Genomic DNA, 17,969 nt, shown 5'->3' on the forward strand with positions numbered 1-17,969 from the left:
CTACTACTACTACTACTACTACTACTACTACTACCACTACCACCACCACCACACCACACCACCACCACCACTACTACTATCTACTCCTCCTTCTTCATTCCTTCTCCTCCCCCTCCCCTCTCCTTCTCCTCCTCCTCCTCCTTCTCCTGTTCCTTCTTCTTCTTCTTCTTCTTCTTCTTCTTCTTCTTCTTCTTCTTCTTCTTCTCTTCTTCTTCTACTACTACTACTACTACTACCACCCACCACCACCACCACCACCACTACTACTACTACTACTACTACTTCTTCATTTCATTCTTCTCCTCCTCCTCCTTCTCCTGTTCCTTCTTCTCATTTTCCTCCTTCTAATTCTTGTTCTCTTTTTTCTCCTCCTCCTCTTCTTCTACTACTACTTCTTCATGCAGGCACAGACCACAAGTGTGAGACCATATGATGATGTGAAGATATAAAGATTGAAAAAGAAAGATAGAAGCCTATAGACCCTAGTACCCAAAAGGCATCCCAAACTTTTTTGTGCTATTGAATTAAATTCAAAAGACACTAAGATGAGTCTGCCAAGTGTGGAGAGCTCTTGGGGTCACTTTGGTGCCAATGATGCAAAGACCTGAGGTAATAAGAAAAGGAAAGTTGCTTAGAACTTCGGAGACATATGAGGCAAGCCAGTGATGGGAACACAGAGATTGGGTCTTACAGAGGCTCAGGGAACATGACCTTTGTCATACTTATCAAACTCCTGTCACTAAGGTTGTGGGTGGCATGGGGACCTAGGTTGCTATGTCCTGGTAATCTCACTGGGGATTTCCAGTCTTCAAACTTGTCAGTGTACATTTCATGCTTTCCATATGGGCAGACGACATTCATATGACCATTGTAGGAATGAGACTCTTTGGGGTGACTATGATCTGCCCCGAGGGTTAGAGTTTTGATGGTAGAAACACTGTTCATGTTAAACAGGATATTCTTGGAGTCAAGGTCACTTGGTAAGTGGGAGAAGTGGCTAAAGGCAAAGCAAGATTATGGTTCTTCCCAAAAATCTCTCTGACGGGGTGACAAAGCCAAGGTGCCTCATGGCACTTCTCTAGAGAAAAACAGATTAGTGTATTCAAGTTTCTTAAGGTAGCCTAATCCTCTACCCATCTCCATCTTGGCTCATAAAAATCTGTATTGCATTCCCCATGGAGCCCAGGTTCCTGCTAGAATCAATGAGATGCTGCTTGGCAGTTTTCAGGGAGACCGTTGCAATCAGTAAACCTGTGGCCATCATCAGGGTTTTATTAACAGGCTGGAGAGGCAGGACTGGTGCCCCTGGAAGCTGTTCTGAAGCCTGGACAATAAGATGGACGGTATTGCACAAGCTGCCACTGCAACCCAGGTCTGTGCCTCCTGGATAAAAGAGGACATCTCTGACCCCAGGTTCCATTTCTGAGTGCCCAAGCTTGGCACAGATTAAGGGACATTTTCTGATCCTATTCATGGAACAGGCACAGATTAAGGGACATTTTCTGATCCTATTCATGGAACAGGCACAGGGAGCAGTGGGGACACTGGTAAACAAGAGATAGCATTGGTGACTTTTCTCCCTATCACCTCCCAACTATCGAATGTTGGTAGTAGTTGGGAAGTCAGAGTCAAGGGCCACTTGTTGATCCATCCTTCTCTGCCTTCTTAATAAAACTTAATAGGGTAAGTGAGGTGATTCTACATATAGAGGTGCTTGACTCTATGCCCTTAATCTAAGTTTGATCACCAGAACCCTCATGGTAGAAGGAGAGAACCAACTCCCACAAGTTATCTTTTGACTTCTACGTGAATGCGCATTACGGCATGCATGCACTCACAAACACACACAAATAAAATATGTCTTTAATTTTTAAAACTTCTGCTTTTAAAAATAGGCAAACGGCCAGCAGAGAAGGGGGAAGAAGGATTGGGGGAGCCAGAGGAATCAAGGACATTACAAGAACATCACCCACTAAGTCAATTGACTAGAACTCAAGTGGGCTCATGGAGATCAGGAAGCCTATATGGATATGACCTAGGTCTTCTGCATATATGTTATGGTGTTTAGCTCAATGTTCTTATGGAACTCCTAACAGTGAGTATGGGGCTGTCTCTGACTCTTTTGCCTGACTTTGGGATCCCCCTTTTCTTACTAGGTTGCCTTGTCCAGCCTTAATGTGAGAATATGTTCCTGGCCTTATTGTGGCTTGTTATGCCATATTTGGTTGATATCCCTGGAAGACCTGTTCTTTTCTGAGGGAAGGTGAAGTGGGAGGGTAGAGCCAGGGGAAAGAGAAGGTGGAGGAGAGAGACTTAGGGAGAGTGAATAGAGAGGAAACTGCAGTAAAGATGTAACATGAGCGTAATAAGTAAAGAAAAAGAAAACTATGCAAATAAGGAAGGTAGCTTAACTTGGTAGAGTACTTACCAAGAATGTACAAAGCTCTGGGTTGGAGTCCCAGCACCACATACACTGAGCATGATGGTACACACCTGTAATTCCAGAACTTTGTCAGGGAGATGCTAGAGAATCTGAAATTAAAGGTTCTCCTTAGGGACATAGTGAGCTAAACACCAACATAGTATAACATGAGAAGGTATCGAAACAAACACATCAATCTCACCTGCTAGCTACTATAATAATTGGCCTGATATTCATACCGATATCATCATGTGGTTAATATGCAAAGTGTTCCACCTGTAGTGTTCAACCCTTGCTGAGATATCTAGACCACACCCTTCTCCACAAGATTCCTGGTCTTTTCAGAGGGTGTAGAAAGACTGTAAGAGCCAACTGTTGTAGATGGCTTCAAGGAAAGTGTTTTCCAGATACAACAGGGCAGAGGCACACATGAACTCATAGGATCTTTATGACAGCATGCACGATACCTGTGCAAGTGCAAGCCAGATGATGTCCCAACGTGGAGCAGGGAGGTGAGGACAAATACCTGAGAAGTTATTGGCATTGAATAGCTGATGAAAGAGGAAAGGTCAGCTTTTTTAATGGTGTGACCCCTGGTATGGCAACCACACTCCAGGGCAGCCCCAGATCAAACAGTAGTTGACCAGAAATAAATGAAATAAAATAAAATAAAAACCTGGACTTAATAGGGTTAAAAATTAGTGAATCTAAGCCACAGCATTTGCTGGAGGCCTACACAAGGATAGTAAAAGAAGGAAGACTCCCTCTTCTTTGACTGCTTGTACTTACTTGCCAGTACATCTATTGGTGGTTTACTTCATCAGGATTTCAGCTTACAGAAGACTATTTGAAACAACTAGCCCCATGGGACTGGGCAACTACTATATTTAGACTTCCCATTCACAGCTGCCCGTTGTTGGGTCAGTTAGACTACAGAAGAGATTTATTTGTGAGCTGACCTGGTGCCAGAACACTCTGTACCCAGACACCACTGGGAGACAGCCAGTCTCACAGGAGCACTGATACATCTGAGAGCACATGGAGACCACCATCCCTGCTCAAATTCCTGGCCCAAAAGGAACCTGCCCAGAGCACTCAGGACACAGGAACTGAGAAGGATTCTGAAACATGGTCCTTCCAATTTCTGTCTGGGCCCAGAACTGACCCTGTGTTATAACTTTCTATATCCAGACCCTGATGAGTGAGATCTGGTTTCTCAGAACTGCTGACACACCTGAGAGCAGAGGTAAGACCACCACTGCTGCTCTGAGGGAACATTCTGGAGCCTTCAGGACACAGGACTCGAGAAGCAATTTGGGGCAAGATTTTTCTGGTTTCTGTCTGTGCCCTGTACTGACCCTGTACCACAGCTCTCTCTACCCAGAAACAAAGATATTCCATGACAAAACCAAATTTACACAATATATTTCCACAAATACACTCCTACAAAGGATAATAAGTGGAGAACTCCAACACAGGCAGGGAAACTACAAACTAGAAAAAGCAAGAAAGTAATCTTCTTCCAACTAACCAAAAAGAATACAGCCAGACAAACGTAATTCCACCTCTAACAATAAAAACAAGAAACAACAATCATTTGTCTCTAATATTTCTCAAAATTAATGGATTCAATTCCCCAATAAAAAGACATAGACTAACAGACTGGATATGTAAGGAAGACCCAACATTTTGCTGCATACAGGAAACACACTTCAGTGACAAAGACAGGCACTTCCTCAAAGTAAAAAGCTAGAAAACAATTTTCTAAGCAAACGGTCCCAAGAAACAACTTGGAGTGGCCATTGTAAATCAAATAAAATAGACTTTTAACCACAAGTTATCAAAAAAGATAAGGAAGGACACTTCATACTTGTCAAAGGAAAAAAATATACCAAGATGAAATCTCAATTCCAAATATCTATGCTCAAAATTCAAGGGCAACTTCAGTCATAGGAGAAACATTACTAAAGCTCAAAGCACATATTGTACCACACACAATAATAGTGGAGACTTCAACACTGCACTCTCATCAATGGAACATGGAAACAGAAACCAAACAGAGACACAGTGAAACTAACAGAAGTTATGAACCAAATGCATTTAGCAGATATCTATGGAATATTTCATTCTAAAACAAAAGAATATACCTACTTTTCAGGACATTATTTTACGTACTCCAAAACTGACCATATAATCTGTCACAAAACTTGCCTCAATAAATACAAGATGATTGAAATAATCCCATTCATCCTATCAGATCACCATGAACTAAGACTGGTCTTCAGTGAAAACAAAAACAACAGGAAGGCCACACATACAAAGACAAAGCAATATGAGCACACAGAACTACAGTCTTCCCAATCCAGATGCCCAGAAGCCGGTGTCAAAGCACAACAACGAGGCAAAATGTCTCCACGAGAGTCCAACAACACTATCACAGCAGGCTGTGAATATTGCAATATAGCTGAAGCACAAAACAGAGACATTAAAATGTCACCTATGAATACGATAGAAGGCCTCAAAGAGAAAATGAATAAATCCCCTAAAGAAATCTACAAAAACAAAGATATAGTAGGGGAAAATAAGTAAAATTATTCAAGACCTGAGAGTGGACATGGAATCAATAAAGAAAATCCAACCTAAGGGAAATCTGGAAATAAAAAACTTAGGAACTTAAACCAGAGGAAAGCTTCACCAGCAGAATACAAGAAAAGAGAATTTCAGGCACTGAAGACACTATAGAATAAATGGATACCTCAGTCAAAGAAAATGTTAATTCTAAAAGAACTTCAGATACAAAGCATCCAGGAAATCTGGGACACTATAAAAAGACAAAATCTAAAAATAATGGGAATAGAAGAACAAAGAATAAAGGTCAAAAGCATGGAAAATATTTTCAACAAAATCATAGAAGAAAATTTTCCTAACCTAAAGAAGGAGATGCCTATCAAAGTACACAGAGCACAACACCAAGTAGACTGGACCAGAAAAGTAACTCTCCTTGGCACATAATAATCAAAACACTAAACATACAAAGAAAGAATATTATAGGAAGCAAGGAGAAAAGACCAAGTAACATATAAAGGCAAACCTAAAGACATTTCATTAAAAAAATTAAGCAATAGCTACAAATCCAGCCATACAAAAGGTGCTAGATGGAAATCTCCAACAAACAGAGTCAACTGAGTCCAAGAAAACACAAAGAATAAATAACCCCAGACCAGCAAAGACGGGAATTTAACCAATACTTTCATTTATATCTCTCATCATCAATGTTCTCAATTCCCCAATAAAAAGACATGGACTGTAAGAATAAATGTGGAAATGGGATCCAAATAGCACACTTTACAGTCATGGTTAGACATCACCTTGGGTTAAAAAGATAAAAAATAATAATCCAAGCAAATGCACTTTAGAAAGCAGGTATAACCATTTTTAATTTTGTTGTTATTATTATTGTTATTATTATTATTTATTATCTTTATTCACTTTACATCCCATTCACTGCCCCCCTCCCAGGCATCCATTCCCACAATCCTTTCTCTCACTTCTCTCCTCTACTTAAGAGAAAGCAGTGCAGAGAGAGGGGCATGGGGAGAAAGGGAGAAAGCAGCTTTACTGGGACAGTTGTACAGAGGTAGGTTACAAAGAACAAACAAGTTAGACACATGAAGATATAACAAGTCTGAAAATGAGGAGCCAGAAGATTAGCACATATTGCCAAAGTTATGCTGAATCCAGGCAGAGCAATTCAGCCAGAAATTAAGAGAAGATAGATTGAATCAGTCAGTTTGGAGAGGAGTTTGAGCCAGAACACATGCATTGAACCAGCCATCCAGATCTCAGAAATAAGGATAAAGGGTGAGTTTACTCAACAGTCAGTTTCAGAGACTGAAAATATTCTGGGCCTAGAATTGTACAGAGGCTAGAAGCTTCCAGGACCAGGCCTAGGTTAGCAAACTGAGGCACTAAGCCTTGAAGATGACAATTTCATCAGGAGAATAAAAATTACATTTACATCATAAACATGGAGAAGTTAAGCTGATGCTTACTTAGAGCCTTCATCTCTATGTGTTAGCATCTTTGTTACAGGATGATTCTCTAAATGCTATGAAAGTAAAAACATCAACACTAACCCAGCCACAAAACCTTTGATCTACAAGGGCATCCTCCCTACAAGATATGGTAGTGTCATAGTGGCATAAGGCTTGTGGGAATAACCAACCAGTCTTTGATTTGACTCAAGACCTACTTCACAAGATGGAACCCCTACCTGATACTGCTTGGGTGAGCAAGAGACTCCAGGAACTTTGGGTAAACCCAAATACTACTGTTGTAAAAAGGAAAAGGAAAAGCGTATCAATAAAATGACTCTAATGACATTCTGCTATACTCATAGGTCAGTGCCTTGTTCAGCCATCATCAGAGAAGCTTCCTCCTCAGTGGTTGAGAACAAATACAGAGAGACCACACCCTGACATTGTATGGAGAGTGAGAGACCTTGGAACACTCAACCTCAATGGGAATGTCTCAAAATCCCTTTATTTAGGACCTAGAAAATCCCTCAGAAGAGCATGGGGACAGGGCTTAAGAGTCAAGTGGTACACATATAAACTCACAGAGACTGAGATAGAATGCACAGTACGTGTCAGTCTGCAGCAGATGGGGTCCTAGGGCTAAAAGAAATGAAAATATAAACCCTACTCCAAACCTAGAATCAATATTCAAAATCAAATCTCAAATTGATAATCACCTGCAAATGAAAATGTAGATTTCTTTGAAGGAGTCTCACTTGGGAAACAAACTACTTGTAAGGGTAGGCTACATGTCTATCAGTAGATGGCCAACAGAAATGAGCTCATTGTCATCTTAGAATGCTTCTTACCTCATAATGTCATGTCAGGGTTTTCCTTTGTTATCTTATTATTTTTTACTTCTTTTTTTCTTCACTCTTTGTACCTTGCAGATCGTTTTTATAAATAGCATGAAATCCAGTTTGTTGTTTTTTATGGGACTCCTCAGTGTGTGAGGAACTGAGTCTGTCTCTTGCACCTTCTCCTTCTGCTTATGTTGTACAATTCCAGTGTATTAGGGTTTTGTTTTATTTTATTATATTTTGCTTTATTATTATCCCATAGAAGCCTTCTTGTTTTCTAATGACAGACAGAAAAGGGATGGATCTAAATAGGAGGGGTGGTAAAAAAGGAACTGAGAGAAGTAGAGGAGGGGCAACAGAAATCAGGATATGTTGTGTGAGAAAGAAAATCTAAAAGAAAAAAGGAGAAATTCTCAAAGAATAAATTAAAATATTATTTAAGGCAAAAAGAAAAAAACTTAAAAATAATTGGTTGAGAAGTTATAACCAAGTTATAGCAAAGGAAAACAACCCAATCAAATTTCCTGGCATTTGGCTTAAAGATGAAATAGGATCCCCTCAGTGAGTTAAGGCAACTGGATAATGCCATCTAGGAAGAGCTAGCAAGAGTTAGTGACAAACATAGGAATTTTCTCCTGGCTGAGAATCCCAGCCTATTCCATAATGCATCTTTGAAGATGACTAACTTCACATTAGAACCACTATGTCCCACAGATGGAGTCCCAAAATCTACTCAGACTGAGAGACAGCCATGGCTTTTACATTAGACCTTAGCCAATGTCCCCAGACTGTCACCTACACCCCATCTGATGGTAAGAAAGGATCCTCCATTCTCACTTTCTCTATGGGAAAACAACAGAGATGGGCTGATAGAATGGAGAAGGAGGAGGCTTGAAAGCTTCCTGGCAGAGGCTCTAATCCTGGTAGCACTCGGCCAAGGTAGAAATCTCATCCTGGTTTTTGTTTGCTTTTATTTTGTCAACTTGACATAGAGTCATCAGAGAAGGGAGAAACTCAGCTAAGAACATTGGCCTCTAGGCAAGCCTATAAAGTATTTTCTTGATCAATTATTACGGTAGAGGGGCCAAGCTCATTGTGGATGGTGCCATCCCTATGCAGGTGGTGCTGAAGTGAAGAAGAAAACAAATTGAGGAAGCCAGTAAACAGCATTTTTTTCATAGTTTCTGTATCAGTTCCTGCTTCAAGATTCCTGCCTTGAGTTCCTGTCTTGACTTATTGTGAAGATAGATTGTAACCTATAAACCAAATAAACCCTTCCCTCCACAAGTTGCTTTTTGGTTATGGTGTGGGGGATTGTTTTCTTATGTTTGGTTTTTCTCTTTTGTTTATGGAACAGGGTTTCTCTGTGTGGCCCCGGCTGTCCTGGAACTCTTACTGGTAGGCCAGGCTAGCCTTGAAGTCACAAAAATCCACCTGCTTCTGTCTCCTAAAGACTGGGTTTAAAGTAATATGCCACTACCTTCTGGCTTAGTTTTGGGGGGCTTTTGGAAGCTTGGTTCTTTCCTCTGCCATTTTGACCTTCATGTGCAAAAAATACTTCTGCAAATGCAGCTGAGGTGACAACAACTTGCAGCATGACTTGGCATCCTTATAAACACCCCTGCTATTTTGAGGGCTCCCAGGTATCTTGTTTATATCTTTATGGGTATTTTCAATTCCCAAGGGAAAAGAAAGGAGCGAAGCCTTTCAGAGGGCTGCAAAAGCTCCTCTTCCTCCTGGTCTTTGTTCACTTCCTCCAGAATGCCTTCCTGGGCTCCTAAGCTGGCTCTGAGACATCATTCCAGCTGACCCCATTTTAAATATCTTCTTCCTTCAGTATAGCAGTCACTTCTTTCTGCACTTCCAAAGGATAGGAAGGACCTGTATGCAGTCCACCTGTGACCTCAACCCTGGAAAAATTCCCAGACTAGACCAAGAGAAACAATGGAAGCTTGAGCATTGGTTCTCTCTGCTCTGCTTCACTAGTCTTTGCTAGTGACACACATGCATTGGTTCACCTTACATTGCATTGCTGAAATTGCTTGTGGTGACTTCATAGAGAGAAACTTAGCAATCTCATGAGATCTCTGCCGCTTATTGTCACTTCTGAAGTCTCTGGTTGATTGGAAAGCCTCTCAGTTTCTTTTGACTTGAACTGCCCTTGCTGATTCATGTGTGGTGTCTGCCAAGTGGACTGAGCTGTCACTGATTTTTGTTTGGTGCTTGCTAGTGGACTGGACTGAGAACCACAAAGATTGTAATCACCCCAAAGGACTATTTTTGAACAGGTCAACTTTCTCTGTATCCTAATAACCTTTCTTTTCCACTACATCTTGTAGTTTGTGAGCTAGAGGAGAGGGTGAACCCTTATTAAAGTAGGTTGTGAAAAAGATGTGCCTACAGTGAATCACATCTGTAATCTCTGTACTTGGGAGGCTGAGACAGAAAGATAGTGACTTTCAGTCTATCCAGGGATCCAAGAAAATCTGCCTAAAATTGAAGCAATCAGTAGGTTAGTGTGAGAATGAAAAGGATGGAAAATTTCTACTAAGGAGCAGGCAGTGGACCTAGAGAGATGGTATAGTCATAGAGTGCTGGCCTTGCAAACATAAGAACCTGGGTTCAATTTCTGGAACCTATATTTTAAAAAATCCAGGCATAGTGGGGAACCTACATTTTAAAAAATTAGTCATAGTGGGGAGTATTAAATACTTCTGTATTTAATATTAAGGTTAATTAATATTATTTTTATCAGTCAATGTTAATATCAAAATGCTAAAGTATATTTAATATTAAAATATTAAAAACATTTCAAATAAATGGCTAGAAAATAATTGTAAGAATAAAGTAAATGCTGGGTGTGGTGGCAAGGTTTTAAATCCAACAGGTAGAAGGCAGAAGTTGACAAATTATCTTTACATTGCATGCTAGCTTGGTCTACATAGTGAGACTGTGACTAAAAAAATTAATACAGTAAGAGTAAAGTAGGACTGGCAGATAACTACCTCAAAAATTGTCAAAACATTCAAATGTATGGATTCATCAGAATATTCTGCAATGAAGCAATATATAATAACTTAAAAATAAAAGAACCTAAATATAAAAATAAAAGCTTAGAAAAGAAAAGACAACTTGATAAAAAAATAAAATCAGTTCAAGATAACTGATTTTACATCTCTTTATCAATGGGTACAAATAACGTGGTCTGATGGCACATGCCTGTAACCCCAGCACTGAGGCATTAACAATACAGGACTGAAAGTTCAAAGTCACTGTAGAATGCACGCATAGTGAGTTCAAGGTCCACCTGGGCTATTCATGACCCTGCTAACAACAAAGCAAAAATAAAGAAATCAGCAAGTGAAGAAAAGTGGTCAACCATTAACAAATATCCAGAACATATTGCTTGACCATTCATTGTATAGTAGTTTGAGCAATTCCAACTTTAAAAGTAAATTTTGAGATTGTTTAGGGGGAACCAATTTAGGCATTGTTTGAGAAGACAGTGGTGTGATTTTCCTATGTACAAGAATGCTATGGCACATATGGGGGGAGGACCTTTCTTTATATAGGTACTTAAGCATTTAGTAGTGAAATAACCTGAACTCTACCCCGCAGGAAAGCAAATATGACTGAGTGTGCACAATCCTTGGGTCACGATGTGATGTGAATGGCGTTCATTACACTACTCTCTCTACTTTTCTATACATTTGAAAACTTCAAGACAAACAACAAACCCAAATGAATGACATCAGAATTGCAAAATATAAACAGTGAATGTGGTTGTGGTATACACAGTGGAGAATGCAAAGTCCACTGATGGCAACCAACATGGAACAGGACATAAAACTTTCCAAATTCAGAAACATAAAAATTAAAGTTTTCAAAGGCTGCACATTCTGACTACACCCTACACTGGTTACAGTAAATTATAAAAGGAGAAAAAACTCAAATATTTTACTTCAAAATTTTAGTATCCCTACACAACCTTTGATCAGAGAAAAGATATATAGAAAAGTATAGACTTTTGAGGAAGTAAAGAGAACAGTATGTATTAAAGTCTAAGAAACAAAGTTAATCCTACTTAGACATATCCTAAAACACCTTCACTAAAAGAGAGTGAACATGACTTCATTTCTACCATTTGTCTCAAGAATTTAGGAGAATCAGTAAAAGATCAGAAAGAGGAGATTCATAAAGACTTAAATTAATAGAAGAAATCAAGCTAGGCAAGCTCTTCATCTTAGCACCCAGGTAGAAGCGGGCTATTCTTCGTAAATTCAAGGCCATCCTGATCTACATAGAGAATTCCAGGACAGCCACGTCTCCATAGTGAGACCTGGTCTTATAACAAAATAAAAATGAGAAGGTAGAAAGAAGCAAGTGCAAGAGCTGGTTCTTCAAAGTAGCTAATAAAATAAGAATAAGAAACCCTCATGAGTCCCACTACAGAGAATAAAGAAAGAAAAAAATTAGACAGGGAGTGAGAAAACAGACATGGTCAGCTTACGTTCAGAGGCAGGGGAAATAAAAATAATTGTGAAAGAAGAATAAGCAAGTGTATGATAAGAAATTGGAAATCTCAAGGAAAGAGACAATTTCCCAGTGGAAGTGTGTTGCCAAAATCAATATAAGAATAAAAGGAAAAATGTAATATACCAACTACCATAGATATATGATGATATCAGTCATCAGAACTTAGCAAAAGGACTAAGCTCAGTCATGTTCATACTTCAGTCTTATCTAACTTCTAAAGACCTAGTCACTTTCATGGTTCCTAAACTATTTTAACTTCTGTAATTCCCTTATTCATTTCATATATCTAGAAGAATTTTCAAACAAGAAATGTGAATTACAGACCAGAGTACTTACAAATATATGTAATGGATCTGACATAAAACACTAGCATATAGAACCCAATGATATATAAAAAGAATCTATTACCCTGTGTGAATTCTAGAAATTCTGTGTGCCGTTTATGATTCTTGAGCTTTGAAACACTTCAGACTTTTTTTTTGTAACAGAGTCCTACTGTAAATTTCTGTGTCCTATAATTCATTACATAGCCCAGGTTGATTTCAAACTCACAGAAATTTGTCTGCCTCTGCCTCCTGAGTGCTGGAATTAAAGGTGCAAGCTATGGTATCCTGTTCCCATTGAGATGTTTGGAAACACAATATCACAGGTCTTTTTCTGGCTTCTCTTGACATAGAAAACATAGGACCTGTTAGACAATGGTCACTGAGTCACTAAAGAGCTGAAATAAGCAGAGCTGGACAGAGCTAAGGAATCCTCTGAGGCTTTATAGTCACAAGAGGCCAAGTATTTATGTGGTAATTTTCCTTGGCTTATTTCCAAAGAAGAGAATATAAGATAATATTGTTTTAGCGTCTCTCAAGTTCAAAAGTTCCATAAAAAATTATATCCTTCTGAATTGAAATCTACCAGGGGGAAAAGGCTTTGGAAATCTCCTGTTTTAGTTGCACACTTCTACTTTGGATTACTAAATTTTCCCAGGAACAGATAGGTGACACAGTCCATTCGGTGATATCCCAGGAGTTCACTGGGATGGTGAGGGCAGAGTCAAGATTTAAGCCCGGCAAAGCTAGCTGCAAATTTCAGCCTTTCATAGGTTCACAAGAAAGTCACATATGCCTCCTGAGCACCTCTCCTTTAATGGGTCCTGTGCATTTAAATAAAGCCAGGAAAGATCGGCCGAACAGTAGATTGGGGTTAGGAGGCCTGGGTTCTATTTTTCTCTTGTCCACTAGCTTGGTGGGAGATGGAAAGGGGAATCTGGCTATGTCTTTACTTGTTCCCATCTGTCACCTCGAGCAATGGCTCTCAACCTGTGAGTTAAGACCTCTTTGGTGGTCCTAACAAACTTTTCACAAGGATCACTTAAGATCATAGAAAAATACAAATATTAATATTTAATCCATAACAGTCACAAATTAAAATTATGAAGTAGCAAAAAAATATGGTTGGGGGTCACCACATGTGAGAAATTATATTAAAGGGTCTCGGCCTTTGAAAGGTTGAGAACCATTGTATGGGGTTCTCTGCATTAGATTTAGATGCGATCTCTGTCCTCGGTGCTGAAGCTTTAACAGAAAGTTTGGGTGCTGTCCATGGTTCTGAGAGTGGTGTCCTTAAAGCGCTGTCCGAGGTTCTGAAGTCTCTATGACTTCACCCGTTTTAGGGAGTCACTGTCCTGGGTGGTTACTAGAAGCATAGTGTGATTAATCAGCAGGTTTGAAATGGCAAACTAAATTACAAGGTTAAAGGAAGAAAGGAAGCATTCTTTATGGTTTTCTCAGCCCGTGCCAAATGACTTTCTCTTCCCCAAAGTCATGTTTGTACCAATGCTTGTCACCTGATTTGAATAATGATTTTTTTAAAGACAGAAATAAGTTTCCACTATGCAAGTAAAGAAATATAACATTACTTAATTCCCAAAGCTACATTTTTCTCCTCACAAGTTCTATTTTTTTCCCTCTGTGTGCTAAATTTTGTGTTCATTATTCAGTTCTCTTTTCTTTCTTGTTTTTTTTTTTTTTTTTTTTTTTTTTTTTTTTTTTTTTTTTTTCTACTTGTGTACATATCTTTTGTAAATGCATCAGTTCACTTTTGGAATTTCAGGAAACTGGAATGAAACTGATTGAATTTTTCTGTCCTTGTCATAGTTAGGGTTTCATTACTGTAAAGAGACACCATGACATTGAAAATTCATATAAAGGAAAACATTTCATTGTAGCTGGCTTACAGTTTAAGAAGTTCAGTCCATTATCATCATGGAAGAAAGCATGGCAGTGTCCAGACAGACATAGTGCCATAGAAGTCAATAGTTCTACATCTTCACTTGTGGGCCTCAGAAGAAGACTGGATTCCACATTCCACATTGGACAGAGTTTTAGCATAGGAGACATAAAAGCCTACCCCCACAGTGACACACTTCCTCCAACAAGGGCGCAGTTTCTTCAACAATGCCACACCTACTAATAGTCCACACCCTATGTGCCAAGCATTCAGACATATCAATCTATGGGATCCATACCTACTAAAATCACCAAAGTCCTCTATTTTGATCTTCAGTATCATGTCACAGAGCCAGTTGTTTCATACCAACCAATGTATAATATTCTATCACATGGGCATGCCACAATATAACCACCTTACTACTCTCAGTATGATGTGGGATTGTGTCTTTTTGTTAAGAAACATTCTGTTATAAGCATTATGGAACATATTTCACATGTCCAGAAAAATCTTGTGTTGTTTCTTCTCCTGTTCTATGGGGAAACAACCTTGACAAAAACAACTCAAAAAATAATGTTTATTCTGGATCACAGATCAAGGATTAGAAAGGCATGATGGGAAGGCATGGCAACAGGAACATAATTGGGGCTGTTTAATCCATTATCAGGAAGCAGTGAGAAAATGTAAGCTAGTCCTCAGTTCATTTTCTCTGTAATGTACCACTCAGGATGCCCTGACCAGATAGATAATGGTCCCACCTACAATTAAGATGATCAGATAGATAATGGTTCCCACCTACAATCAAGATGACTCTTCCCATAGCAACTAATGTAAAATAATTCTCGTGGGTTTACTCAGAGGCCACCCTCCCAGGTTATCCTAGATTCTGTCAAGATAACACTAACACTGCTGAGTTTCATTGAAGGAGAGTCTCTGTCAATGCCCCCTGTCAACTTAACTGGCAGTGGTAGACTTCTGTGCCACATCCCGATCTTTTCTCCTTTCTTCAGGAGACACCCTCTGTGACCCACGTGGGCCACATCAGTAGCTGTTCTCATGCATTCTAAACATAGTGACTGGTGCAATCATTAGGTTGGGTAATCTTACAAACATGTACCAGGCTCTCCATATATTTCAAGCATATGCCCCAAGGAGCATGTGCTGGAATTATGTTCCCAATATGTCAGAGCTGAGGGTGTGGAGCCTTTAAGAGGCTGGGCCTTATGAAGGTAGTCAAGTTATAGCAGCATTTCTCTCAGAAGGAATTAATATTGACATTGCAAAGCTGCCTAATTCTCACCAGAGGAATATCATAAAAACTATAAGCCTGGACTTTCCCTAGTCTCTGGCTTCTGGTCTCATTGTGCCTCCACACTTTCATATAACAGCATTTGTCATATTGTGATGCCTTCATCACCACTGATCAGATACTGGTAAAATGCTTCTTGACTTCCAAATTGTAAGCTAAATAAACTTTTTTGCTGTAGCAAAGAAGAAAAGTTGAGTACATTTTTGTACAGCTGAGTCACTATCATTTGTGCTTTTGGTGCCATATTTAGCATGTCTATTCTATACTTTAATATCACAAAATACCTACAAATATCTTCCAAATGTTTCTGATGTTCATATTTAGGACTCCTGTAAAATTGAAGTTTCTAGTGTGGACTCTAGGTCCCTACAGCTCCTTGCTGCCTGGGCAGTATCATTCCATGTATTTCAGAGAACAGACCACAAATGCTGCTCTTTGGGTGTGATTTGGTGAATTTATTAAATGACAAGTGAGTAAATATAGAAAATAAACAGTAACAGCAAGAGGTAGCAGAGAGATGGTAAAAATATCCTATTGGGCACTTACAGCATCCAGTAGAAATGCCTCGACTGGCCCAATTGAGAGAGCAAAAAAAGTAACACTATCAAAACCAGGGCTTACAGACCTCCAGAGGACACCAACTGGGGAGGGCCTCTTGAGGCAGCAGCCAGCGTTCCCTATCCAGAGAGTCTCAGGCACAGCAAGTGAGGCTTCCAAGTTAAAGAAAAGAATAATAATGGTAGAGATGACATCAACTCAGGCACTCATAAAACCCAACAGAAACTGACTAGAGAAGTTGAAGCAGTCAGCTGAATTCCTGATTGAGTTTTCTCTCCATGGAACAACTTCCATGGCTGAACTTCTGTTTTCTCTGTCCTCTGTAGGTATTTTTATATTGTGGGACAAACCTTGTTAATATCTGTTGAACATGGTTGACCCTCCAGCTGTGCCCACAGGCACAATGTTTTGAAATTTGGGCTGTTTTGCTATTCTTTTTCTTTTTTGTTTTGGAGTTAGGGATCAGTCCATCTGTAGACAAGGGGTCTTGGAATACACTGTAAAATAAACACTATATGCTTAGTTTTTAAATGAGAGATAGGGAGAGTCTGCTCCCAGATCTAGATTCTAAGTGAGCTCAAACAACACTACAATCTACCAATATAATTGTTGTTATAATTATTAAAAGGAGAAACCATCTATTCTGCCACTAGTATAGGCAGGTAGTATTCTCAGTAACCACATGCACACATGTGCACAGGTCTATTCTGGACTTGTAATACTACACAAATTGATTTAGTATCATGATACATTATGTGTAGTGGAGTGCAAATATGTGTTCACATGTGTGCATGTATATGGAGAACGTAGCTCATGTCCATTGTCTTCCTCAATCACTCTATGTATTTTGAGACAGCATCTCTCACCGAATCTGGAACTCAGTGACTTGTCTAGACTGAATAGCCAGAAAAAGATCCTCCTCTTGCCACTTCCCCAGCAATCAGATGCAAGTGTCTATTTCCATGCCTGGATTTTTAAAGTTGCTTCCAGGGATCGAACCTAGGTCCTTATGCTTGTATGACAAACACTTTCCTAATGGTGCTCTCTTCTGAACCCTATTCCAATGTATTTTAAAGAACTTTCTCTTCAAGAGAATGTTGGCTACCAGTGGACCTCTCTGAATTTCTATAGAAAATTTAGAATCAGCTTGTCAAGTTCCACCTTAAAATTATTAAGGCTTCTATTGGCACAGAATTCAATCTATAGATCCGCTTAGCAAGATTTTGCATCTTTATGAGAAAGAGTCTCTCAGCCCATTTACTTAGCTGTGCTTTAATGTACTTCAATAAATTTTTATAGCTTTCTCCTTAAAGCCTTACATATAAAAGAAAAGATTTATTCTGTGGTTCTGAATCAGTTTCCTGTTGGTGCTGGAACTAGCAACCACAAACTTGGCTTAATACAACACAAATCCATTATCTTACTGTTCTGGAATCCACAGATCACCGAGGAAGCACTGAGATGCTGGCAGAAGTGTATTCACTGCAGAGAATTCTATAGGTAGGGAAGGATCTATTTTCTGGGCTAGCTCAGCTTCTAGGTTATGAGGATCTTCTTGGCACATGACCAATTCCTCCATCTTCAAGACCGAGGCTATGGGTTAAATTGTCTTCATGTCACCTTCTCTGGTTCTGTTTGGCCTCCTTTTCCCCTTTAAGGACCCTTCCAATTCCCTTGATCCTGTCCGGATAATTTATCTTAAAGTCCAGTGATTGTCAACTATAATTTTATGTATACTTATAAATTCTCCTTTCCCGTGTAATCTAATATATTCATGGGTTCTGGGAAACAGAGCTTAGCTGTCTTTGGGAAGGCATTATTCTGTCAACCATGAACTCATTTTTTTCTTTAATGTAGATCTATAATGAGTCAATTTTATCATTTTATTTTTGAGAAGTTTGTTTTGAGATATAGAAATGCTGTAGATCTTTGGAAATTGATCTTGTAGCCTAATAAATATAAATGCACCTCTGGTGTTTTATATTGTTAATAATATTAATATGCAAATTTGGCAGCAGTTTTGTTGCCTCCCTTGGACTGCAAAC

This window comes from Micromys minutus (genome assembly GCF_963924665.1).
Source record: "Micromys minutus genome assembly, chromosome: 27".
In the NCBI taxonomy this organism is placed as follows: domain Eukaryota; kingdom Metazoa; phylum Chordata; class Mammalia; order Rodentia; family Muridae; genus Micromys; species Micromys minutus.